Source organism: Drosophila suzukii, assembly GCF_043229965.1.
Source record: "Drosophila suzukii chromosome 2 unlocalized genomic scaffold, CBGP_Dsuzu_IsoJpt1.0 scf_2c, whole genome shotgun sequence".
Lineage (NCBI taxonomy): Eukaryota > Metazoa > Arthropoda > Insecta > Diptera > Drosophilidae > Drosophila > Drosophila suzukii.
In genome coordinates, this window is record NW_027255896.1 from 2,204,736 (window position 1) to 2,217,075 (window position 12,340).

General features: G+C 40.7%; 1 protein-coding gene across 6 annotated transcripts in view; it reads left to right on the forward strand.

Moving 5' to 3' along the window:
• The window catches only part of LOC139354524 (uncharacterized), a 38,591-nt gene that overhangs the window by 11,112 nt on the left and 15,139 nt on the right, over window positions 1-12,340 (forward strand). For 3 of the 6 annotated variants that reach the window (XR_011605493.1, XR_011605491.1, XR_011605489.1), the window contains exons 2-3: window positions 1,579-5,797; window positions 5,861-6,072. The exons of 1 other annotated variant lie outside the window; for it this stretch is intronic. The gene's annotated coding sequence lies outside the window, so the exon portion shown is untranslated. The remainder of the gene's footprint in view (window positions 1-1,578; window positions 5,798-5,860; window positions 6,073-12,340) is intronic. 2 more of the 6 variants (XR_011605490.1, XR_011605492.1) reach the window with 2 other exon arrangements.

The window sequence follows — 12,340 nt, forward strand, 5'->3', positions numbered from 1 at the left end:
TGGATGAATTAACTAGGTGTTCCCACCTAGGGGTACTGTTTCTCCATTTCCCCTATTTTAGGAGTCAATGGCCGGCTGGTGCACTTTGCCACCTTACTGGATTACGGTTACGAGCAGGTCGATCGTGGTCGTTGTTCTGGCCACGCGACACCCATGAGTTGTCGAATTGTTTTTGCTGTTTTGCTTTTATCAATCGCAGTGTGGTTAGTCATTACGGCCCCTACCCTCAACTAATGGCAGTTGTTTTGCCGGGGCTAATCTTGGTATGGGGAAGGGCGTACGTAACACTATAGTTTCTTCTTAGACGGCCAGTTGGCCGTGGATCATCTGTTGCAGAATTATGAAGATTTTGTTGGAAGGAAACTATCCTCCTTTTCTTGCTGGCCTAGAGACTTATTCAAGATCAAATCAATACAAACTTAACGGCAGTTGCCAGAGATATTTTGCAGAGAACTTCTGTTGTTTATTTAATGAATGCCAAAAGGAACTGACTTAAAGCTAACAAAGAGGGAACTTCATAGCGGCCACGCAAATATGCTGTGTTTGCCGGCTATGCACGAGCGTCCGGTCAAATGCAGTGTCAGCAATTTGGCCAGCGCTCAGTCTTCGGACTTTGACTCTCAGTCCGGTTGACATTAGTTAACTACTCCCCCTCGAGACTTAGGCCGCCCTCGGCCGACCCTATTTGGGCGATCACCTCCCTTAGCTGGACCGCAGATCTTCTAGTCCTGGTGAATCGCTGATAGGCGAGACTGACGCAAATCCACGCGCAAATTGCTGCTCCAGAAATTAGCGCCACTTGGTGTGTCCGGTTGGTGTTGATTTCTGCTCCGAACTGTTGAATGTATTCCAGGTCATGCTCACTCAGACGGTGAAGGTAAGGAAGACTTAGACACCCTGATTGATAGTGATGTTTAGTGAGGGCAAGCTTGGCACTCCAGGAGTCCTCTTCTGGGCGGAATTATGGTTAACGAGCAGGGTTTCATTAATGGCAGCGCGCTCATTAAAGATGATAAGATGAGTGCCGTGTAACCAGACGCTGTTCTCGTTGTCCACTTGCACCAGAGCTGTTCGATCATTGATAATAATGATTCCCTAGTCGACATACGTGATTGGGATTAGCCCGCATTTTCCAAGTCTGCATGATCTAATATATTCGGGCTGACTACATTAATAATGGCGAGTGCAATGGCGAGCATAACATTTTGCAACTCCATCATAATCATCCTATTACGAGCGTAATGTTTCATGTAGGGAGTTCTTGGTTGTATTTAGAATTTGATTGACTGTTTCCGTGAGCTTATTTATTTGGCCCTGAATTCTATTATTAATTTCTATCTGTCTGTTATTTAAGTCTATAGGTTTCATTTCTGTTTTACTGATTTTTTCTTAGTCTCCTGCATCTGGAGTTCCTGCTACGACTTTCAGAGCCGTACCTAAGAAGTCTAGGCTTCTAGCAACCCTGTGGTGCACGCTCAATGATTTTAGTAGGTCGCGAAGGTGGGCGGTATCAACACTCAAACTATACTCTAAAAGATTTACTGAATGTCTAACATACGCGAACTTTTCCCACACTAGGATTCTGCCGTCAATAACAGGAATGTATTTGGCTTGGACCTGAAGCTGATAGCTTTCGTTCTTTTTTTTTATGATGATGGACGTTGATGCACTACGAGCAGTACAAACAAGTGGCCCAACGACACCAAGCACGTGCTTGTTACGCGCGGGGTCCTTTTTATCAATTTGGGCAAAAAATACGAGTTCGCGAGGAAGATACAAAAAACAAATAGAGACGGGACACAAATGAAAATAAAAGAAGCATCTAAGAATGAAGCAAATGAGTTAAAATATTAGTTTTTAATACCGGGATAGAAGTTGAAGTGCAAATTAAATGATAAAGGTTGTTATAATTATTACATAGAACGCGAAAGGGATCGTGCAGACAAAAATTAGATGTACATCGTGGCAAATTTAGGGGATAATAATTTCGTGTTAGTCTAACAGGAACATTGAAAGTTAGGCGGTTTACAAGTTCTACAGAATCAATATCACCTCTTATAAGATTTTGCATAAAAATAGTACCACGCATTGTTCTACGATTTGCAAGGGTAGGTAAATTAAGCAATAGTAATCTACTCTGATAGGAAGGTAGCCTTATGTTTTGATACCAGTTCAAACTACGAAGGGCAAAAAGAAGAAATTTTTTTTGTACCGACTCAATACGGTCAATATGCACTTGATATTGTGGACTCCAAACCGAAGAACAATATTCCAAAATAGGACGGACAAGGGAGGTAAATAATAATTTGGTTGTATAAGGGTCATCAAATTCTTTTGACCAACGCTTTATAAACCCAAGAACACTCATGGCCTTGCTGACAGTGGACATTATGTGGCAGTCAAATTTAAGTTTTGGGTACAGAAGAACGCCTAAGTCATTAACTGAATATATACGGTCGAGTGGTGTATTTTGAAGAGAGTAACTAACAAAAGTAGGAGTACCCCTATGAAAAGTCATAACGTTGCATTTAAGACAGTTCAAATTTAAAAGGTTATACTCACACCATCCCTGAAAACAATCAATATCTGACTGTAAGTTGAAACCCGACGCTATATCATTATGTGATAAACAAAGCTTAACATCATCAGCATACATTAGTACACGAGAGTGTGTTATGATAGAGGGAAGATCGTTAATAAACAAAGTAAACAGCAAAGGGCCCAAATGACTACCCTGAGGCACTCCAGATGTCACATAAATCAGTTTTGAGGCAGCGTTCTTGACTGCTTCGGATCATTTGAAAATTCAAATTTACATCGACTTAAATACATAGAATAGCAATGACTATTGAGAACATTAAAATCCGATCGAGCCACCACATATTTCGAAAAATCAGATGGCTTACCCGATTTCTTATACTTTTTATAAGTGTTTGTCTTAAGGTTTTTAAGTCTTTGAAGCGCATTGGTAAACCAAGGTGGCTTGTTTGTCTTTGAAGGAAACCTATCAGGAACGCATTCATTAAAAAAGGTATTTAACACTATATAGAAGTGTTCAGTGGCACTTTCAATATATATACAATTGTACAATTCTGTCCAATTATATTGAGAAATCATGTCGTTAAGTTTTTTATAGTTACATTTTCGGAAACATCTCACTTTAGTTTGACAAACTAAAGGAGAGAGGGTATCAACGCATGGGAGGCAGATTGTCAATTCCATTGTTGGATGATTCCGGTCTTCAGGTACAACAAAAGCGTCAATTCTAGATACCGTGACTTCAGACGGGTCTAAAACAAACACAAGATCTAGTTGTCTATTTAATGAATTCCGTATAAAGCTTACTTGCTGTAACGATATTTCTAGAAGACCATCAACAAAATCATGGGCGGATAGAGGTATAGCGACTAGTGAGTCAGTAGGAGGAGACCAAGAAATATCAGGGAGATTAAAGTCACACAAAACAATCAAAAGGTCACTGTTAGAAAGAAGGGATAAAACAGATTTTATCGCAGACAGGTGGTGCTCATAAATTATTAAATCAGAGCCAGGTGGAATATAGGAACATGTAACAAATATTGAGAATGATAGCAAGGAAACTTTCACACTAACAAATTCAACTTCATTAGGAGTATCAGAGTGAATTCTCTCGGATGTTAGGCTAGTGCTAACGGCAATCAGCACACCGCCTCCCCTACGTGAGGAGCGATCGGTCCTATAGGCATTAAAATTGTTTGACAGAACTTCATTGTCAGATATCTCTGGTTTCAGCCAAGTTTCCGTAAAAGCCAAAATATCAGCAGTAAATGCAGAGGAGTCAGCATAAAGCTTGGGTAGCTTCATATTTAGTCCCCTAACATTTTGATAAGCCAAAAATAAACTTTTTAGTTTTTTGGCGCCGTGGAAGGTCTGTTATTTGTTCTCGGTTTATTGGGAACAAATTCTTTTATTACTAAATCATCATTAAGCCAAAAGCTTTCAGAAAGTAGTACCTTAAAGACATCAGGCGGAGCAAATATTTTAAACGACGATATACTACAAGCATATGAAAATCTAAATTGTTCCACTGAAATATTCTCAGATGGGAATTTTTCACGAATAAATTCCAAAACATCCTCAGATGTGGTATCTGGGGTGAATCTCGAAACAAATAATTGTTTTCTATGTGGAACAACTGATAATTTCTTACGTCCCCCAGCAACAGATTGCACCTCACTAAGCTGAGAGCCAGAAACGGTAACTTCTGTACCTATAGGTATGGTCGGCACCGTAGCCGGCACTGAAGGTTTTTTTACCACCCGACTTCGAGAAGCAGTGACTTCACCTAAAACAGCTGTATCCATAGGCGCAGTAGGTTCACTTACCACAGTGTCAACAGAGACTGCTGCAGCCACCAAGTTCGGATTTAGGGTGGATACCGTGACCGTATTAACTGCCGCTAAGCTGGTTTTATTACGTTTAGGCGACTCAGTTAGTAATTTTTTATTATTAAATTGGGCACAAACGGAATTGAACCCCTCATTGAGCTGTTTAAAAGCACCAGAGAGATTCAAAAGGCTGTCTCGAGTCTGCTTCATAAAGCCGCTCATCTCAACAATCATTTCCTTGCAGGATCCACATGACCACATGAGTCCAGAATTCTGATCAATGAAGTCTTTGACTCTACCAGTAAATCCTGCGCATTTAACGTGCATTATCGACTCGCAGAGCCAGCAGAAAATAAAAGGGTCTTTAGTTGAAGACGAAAGAGTACAATTTTTCTTAGAGCAGACAAGAGCCATTTTAAGGAAATTAAATAAAATAAAATAATATATGAAAAATACCTCGAGTAAATTTGGCACTGGGATCAAATTCCAAAACCACAAAGGCACAAAACACGAAAAAAAATAGGAGCGCGAGATCGCGTAATAATTTAAATGTAAGAGAGCACGAGAGAAAAAATCTTCTATCGATTGAGCGTTGCTTGTGGGACACTGACAACTTTACGCAGGAACAGTTACAATGTAAAGCAAGCAAGAGAGAGAGAGAGAGAGAGAGACAAGAGAATAGCACACCAAAAGTCTACCAGAAATTTGGCAGGTTCAGAGAGAGTTTAAGTTACAGTTGTAATTTAGAGCGGGAGAGAGAGTGAGAATCAAAAAGTTTTAGCAAGTTTAGTGAGTATAAGAATTACACTAACAAAGCTAGGAGATTAAACAAATCTAATATAAATGTTAAAATAACTATAATCACTGGGAGATCTAGTAAAAAACACTAAACACACTAACCCAGCGGTTAGACTAAGCTTTGTTAATAAACAAACACAAAACACTGGCAAAAAATCACAGAATAGACAAAAATTCAGAGCACAAGAGTAAACACAACCGTTCACAAGCGACGCTAAATCGATCTTAAGCGTAAAAATCGTATCCTCTTAATTGAGATAGGTTCAAAACTAGTTTACTTTAAGAAATGTATAAGATACGCATTGAATATTGAGATTGCGCCCCTAATAATCATTGATAACAACAATGCAGGATGAGGAAGTTTGTTCCATAGCTAGTGCCATGATAAAAACTATGAGTAGTTATAAAATTGAGGAGGCCGACGTCAATGTGGTGGAGGTTGAAGCTGTAGATGTCACTAAGACTTCTACAAATAAACCTTCACCACAGTAAAGCAGCGTCTGCTGCACTTCTGCTTCGCCTGACAGAAGGCGGAGCCGACCTAGTCCTCGTACAGGAACCTTGGGTGGTAGGAGGCAAGGTTGCTGGACTAGGAACAAAGGAATACAAGCTTATTCTTGACCCCAAAGAAGGTAAAATTCGAACCTGCATATTAGCCAAAGGCATCTTAGTATATTTCTTCTTCGCAATTACAGCAACGGAGACAACACCGCAGTAAGCCTGGAGCTGCAGAGTGGCTCTATAAGGGTTCTATCGGCCTATTTGGCCTTTGAGAAGGAAAACCCCCCAGATGCGCTGGTCAGAGGACTAGCAGAGGAATGCGAAAAGCTCAAGTACGGATTGGTAATAGGCTGTAACGCCAACGCCCATCACACCCAGTGGGGTTGCCCAAACAACAACGACAGAGGTGAGTCTCTTTTTGACTTTATTCTAAATTCGAACCTATTCTTATGCAATAGGGGCAATGCCCCTACTTTCATAACTAAAGCTTGCCAAACGATCATAGATCTAACTTTGGTATCAGATTCACTCGTAGGCGCAGTCAAAAACTGGGCAGTCTCTGACGAGCACTCCTTCTCGGACCATGGATTCATAGAAACCGTATTGTCCCTTGATTCGCCCTTGCCGGTCAGCTTCGCCAACCCCAGACGAGCAGACTGGCACAGGTACAAAGAAGTTCTGACAAATATCCTCCCCATGGAACCGTCAGAAAGCATCACAAACCCACATGAGCTGGACGAAACAGTATACAAATTCACAGAGGCATGCAACACAGCCTTCAAAGTGGCATGCCCCACAGAGAAACCAAGAGGAAGGAAAAAACCCCCCTGGTGGACCCAACAACTATTTATCCTCAGAACCAACTGCAGATGCCTGTTTAACAGAGCAAAGAAGGGAAATGAGGACACCAATTGGCTGAACTACAAGTTTGAACTAGCCTCTTACAAAAAGGCCATTAGAAGAGCAAAACGAATGGCATGGCAGACCTTCTGCTCTGACATAGAAAAAACAACTGATGCCGCAAGGCTCAGGAAAATACTCTCTAAGACAGCCGCGCCTTTGGGCTATCTTCAAAAAGCAGATGGATCATGGTCAGACTCCAGTAAAGAGTCCTTGGACCTGCTCCTAGACGCTCACTTCCCTGGGAGCCAACAAGCAGGTCATCCACCTGAAAGAGGAACAGGAGAGGGAATCGAAATAGATCCACTCCTATCAGACCGCAACATGAAATGGTCCATTCATAGTTTCAAACCATACAAATCGCCGGGACCGGACGGGATAACACCGGCTCACATCTAGCAAGCAGGACAAATAGCCATAAACTGGTTGAAAAAAATCTTCCAATCCATCCTGGCGGTAGGAGAACTACCAACAGCATGGCAAGAAACAAAGGTGGTTTTCATTCCCAAGGCAGGGAAGGCCACTCACACCACAGCAAAGGATTTTAGGCCAATAAGCCTAACATCATTCCTGCTTAAGAGCTTTGAAAGAATGATAAGCCTACACATAAGGGCCACCGTAGACCCGACACAAATATCAGAAGCACAACACGCTTACACCAAAGGTAAGTCAATCGAATCGGCGCTACACTTGGTGGTAAACAGCATCGAGAAATCACTCAACATCAAGGAATACACACTGATCGCCTTCCTGGATATAGAGGGAGCCTTCAATAACGTGCTTCCCACCGCTATAACAGAATCTCTCACAGAACTAGGGGTTGAGCCGCCAATGGTGAGGCTAATCCATAAATTGCTGATAAGCAGAATGGTCACAGCCACACTAGGGACCTCAACCCAGACTAGACTAGTGAACAGAGGCACCCCGCAAGGAGGTGTACTATCACCCCTCTTGTGGAATATCGCTGTAAATAAACTTCTGCGGATTCTGGAGGGAGGAGGTTGTAAGGTCGTGGAATGGACGATAGCGAGCGGACTCGGGGTAAATCCCTCGAAAACAGAACTTTTTCTATTTACGAATAGGTACAAAATTCCTCAACTTAACCCACCCATTTTAAACAATTGTAATCTCTCCTTTAGCGATCACGCCAGGTACTTGGGGTTAGTACTAGATAAACGCCTCAAATGGGGCTTAAACAACCAAGAGAGAACCAAAAAAGCGACCATTGCACTTTACTCCTGTAAAAAAGCAATCGGGCTAAGATGGGGCATGTCCCCAAGAACAGTTAACTGGATATACACAGCAGTAGTCAAGCAATCCTACTGTACGGAGTGGCTCTGTGGTGGACCGCCTTACACAAACAATGCATACTGACTCCTCTAAACAAAGTACAGCGAATGGCGGCTTTGTGTATTAGTGGAGCCCTTCGAACCACCCCGAATGAAGCGCTGAATGCGATCTTGAACCTCTCTAGCCTGGACTTAGCAGGCATGGAAAGGGCCAAATCGGCAGCTATTCGACTGAGGGACACAGGGCAGTGGAAAGCCCAATTATATGGCCATGCTAAAATTCTCCAGCATGATAAATCGATTCCAAAAATCACGGATCTATGCAAATCTATTGAATATAGTCACACACCCTTTGAGGCCCTGATTCCTGATAGAGAGGAATGGGAACAGGGCCGACCGGGCACGACGGACGCAATCTGTTTCTATACAGATGGCTCCAAATTAGAATGACAAGTCGGCGGAGGTGTATACTCCGAACAATTAGATATCAGGAAGTCATTCAGGCTCCCGAACCACTGTAGCGTCTTTCAGACGGAGGTCCACGCTATAAAAGAAGCACTAACCTGTTTAAGGAACCTTAGCCTCCAGAGAGGACACCTAGACATATATAGTGACAGCCAAGCGGCTATTAAGTCGATCTACTCGACAAACACCAATTCTCGTACAATAGCTGACTGTCGCAGATCTCTCCACGAGATGGCAAATCAGTTTACTATCAGCCTAATATGGGTTCCGGGTCACCGGGACATCGTAGGCAACTGCATAGCGGACGAATTAGCCAGGCAGGGCACCACCAAGCCTCTCCTACCAGGAGAGGAAAATGTCGGTATGCCCATGGCTACTTGCAAGCTAAACATAAAAAACCACTTCAACACACTAGCCAACACCCATTGGCAAAACGCACCACAGTGTCGCATCTCTCACCAGACATGGCCTGTGATAAGCAACAAGAAAACCTCGGAGTTACTCAAGCTCAGCCGCACAGAGTGTGGCATGTTGATCCGAGCTCTTACAGGCCACTGGCTTGTTGGCGCGCATGCCGGCAGGCTAAAAGCCCCGCAAAATGATTTCTGCAGAAGCTGTAGGGATGAGGAAGAAGTGGAAGCGGTAGAACACCTTCTCTGCTTCTGCCCAGCCCTATGCAGACTCAGACTGAAACACTTAGGAAGCCCCTTCATCGACGATCTTACCGAAATATCGGAGATTAATCTCAAAAGCATAAGTGCCTTTATTAAATCTTCCGGGTGGAAGACATGCTGATCAGCTTAACACAAGCCGAAACTACTAGAAACGGGACCCTAAAGAAGGAAGAAACGAGATCATGCGGTGTCACAACGGACCCATTGAGGTCTAAGTGTGTCGGACTATAGTCCGACAGCCGCCCAAACCTAACCTAACCTATAAAATTGATCTAAAAATCGTTCACTTGAATGCACAAAGTTTGCTAAAGAAGATTGGTGAGTTTAGATTCCTTTTCACTCAGTCTAATGTCGATGTGATATGTGTGTCTGAGACGTGGTTTGTAAATGATCTATGTGATTCGTCTATTATTTGTGAAGGCTTTAATGTTTATCGGTCCGACCGTACTGGTCATGCAGGAGGTGTTGCTATATACGTGAATGTGAAGCTGAAATGTAAAGTGGTACTTAAACAGCCAAGTGACATTACTATCGAAAACATTCTATTAGAACTTCCCAATAAATCCCATGGAAAAACCCTTCTAGGCTGCATATATAGACCGAATCGGACAATTGACTACGGGTCATTACTTAATGTTGTTTCAGACATTTCGTTGGAGTACACTGACATCATCTTGGCTGAAAGCCATCTCGTAGATAACTTTAAGTCCGTAGGTTTGTTTTCCGTAAACGAAACGATTCCCACGCACTATAGCAGCCACTGTGATACATTACTTGACTTATTTCTTATCAATGACCCTAGCAAAATCATACATTATGACCAGGTTTCTGTACCAGCCTTCTCCAGACATGACCTAATATTTTTAACATACGACTTGACCATTGACAGCAAAATCAATTATTTTACGTATAGAGATAACAAAAATATAAACTATAATGAATTAAAAACGGAATTTTTGTGTTGTGACTGGTCATGTATTTACCATCTTTGTCATGTAGATTGTCAATTAGAGGCTTTAACCAACAATGTCCAGTATTTGTTCAACAAGTTTGTGCCCCTAAGGACCAAGGTGATTAAGCCAATGCAAAATCCATGGTTCAGTAGTGAAATTAAAAACCTAACCCGTCAGCGAGATGTAGCTTACCTCCGGTCTAAGCGATACAAAACTGATGAATACAAAGAGGCTAGGGTAAAAGTAAACAAAAAGATAAAATCAGCAAAGAAAGAGCATTATAACATACAATTCAATAACTGTGTTAACTCGAAAAACAGATGAAACAAACTAAAACGGTTAGGTATTGGAAAGTGTAAGCAACAGACAGAGTCTGAGGTGGATGTCGAACTAATAAACAAAAAGTTTTTGGAAATAGATGTACCTGAAGCAACATGCAATCCGTACCTGAATACTCAAACCCTCCGTGATAAAAGTTTTAGCTTTATATGTATGAACCAAAGTGATGTTCTAGCTAGTATTCTGCATGTCAAGTCCGATGCTGTTGGTCTCGATAATATGAGACCTAAATTTGTTAAGCTTTTGCTCCCCTTAATGTTGCCCCATGTTACATATATTTTTAGCACGGCTGTTACAACGTCTTCATTTCTGACAATATGGAAAAAATTTTCCCAATTCCTAAGCCAAACAATGACTATAGACCTATTTCAATATTACCTTTTCTATCAAAAGTCTTTGAAATCCTAACCTAACCTAATAATTCTCTACTTGACGAAAAACAATCAGGATTCCGTAAGAAAAGGAGTTGTATTACTGCAATCACTAATGTTGTAGAGGATATAAGACAAGAACTGGACAGTAACCGCGTAACGTTTTTGACGCTCCTTGACCACAGCAAGGCTTTTGATTCTGTGAATCAAACCATTCTCTGTACCAAGCTTAGGAATATGTTTAATTTCTCAACTAATGCGACGAAGCTTATTAGGTCGTACTTAACGAATAGGTTTCAAGCAGTCGTCTCTGGAACGCAAGTTTCCAGGGGAGTGCCACAGGGATCTGTCCTAGGCCCTTTATTGTTTTCTTGTCAATGATCTCCCTAGTATCCTGTCTGAGTGTGAAGTACATTTATATGCTGATGATGTCCAAATATATGTTAGTAGACCCGTAACTGAAATACATGACTGTGTCCGTATAAGTAACAAAATGTTGTGGCTAATTGAAAAATGGGCAAAGGAAAATGGCTTGGGTATAAATCCTAAAAAATCGAAGTGCTTGGTAATTGGTAAAAAGCAACTTTCAACACTTTCACTCCAAAAATTATATATAAACCATAAGCCGATAAGCTATGAAGTGAATGCAGTTAATCTAGGGATAACATTTAACAATACTTTATCATGGAGGAACCATATAGTCAAAGCGACAGGGCGTACATATGCTCTGCTGAGAAAATTTTCATTCTCCAAATCGTTCCTAACTGAGAAAGTTAGACTATTAATCGCCAAAGTGCACATTAACTGTAACTTTTAATTCAATTGTCCGTTATGTGTTTAACTTAAGACGTTTTGACCATGTGTCAGAACTGACATATAAAATACTTGACCTTAACTTAACCTCCTGGATCGATCTCAGAATTTTAATCTTTTTTCACAAAATAGTGACGAGTGGAGAACCAAAATATCTTTTCAATAAACTTACCCCAGCCACATCTGTAAGAACCAAAAATTACATATGCCCTCGAATACAAACACTGTGTTCGAGAAGGCAATTTTTCATAAATGGTATCCGGTTATGGAACAATCTACCGCACCAATACAAACCAATTAGGAGCGCAACTCAATTTTACAATAAAGTTAAAGATCTTTTAAAATACCAGTACACATAAATATAAAAATTAAATGAAATGAAATAAAATAAAAATAAAAATAAATATATATATTCAAAACAATAATAATAGTAACTAAGAAACTACGAAATTTTGATGTTAGTCATTAATATTAATTAAGAGAGCGAGAGAAATTGTTTTAATAACTTAAAAATAATAATAATATAAAATCAACTCAATGTGACTAGCGCGATAATTATAAGTGTGCACTTGTAGCGCTAGGATATAAATAAGTAAATAAAATAAAAAAAATAAATAAGTAGTCTGTGATATATACAATGTTTATGCTAAGGGTTTCATGATTTCTTAAAAGCGTGAAATAAAAATTGTTTGTTATGCGACACTGCCGAATTCATGCATTTTATCAATCTCAGCTGACAGAGATGCCGGACCAGTTGAAAAAGGTGTTAGCGATTATTAAACCGATTACTTTTTTCGAGTCGCATGAACAAATCTTGCTAGTATTAAAGATAAAGTGTGTGCATGTCAGTATAACATTTTTTCTACGGTC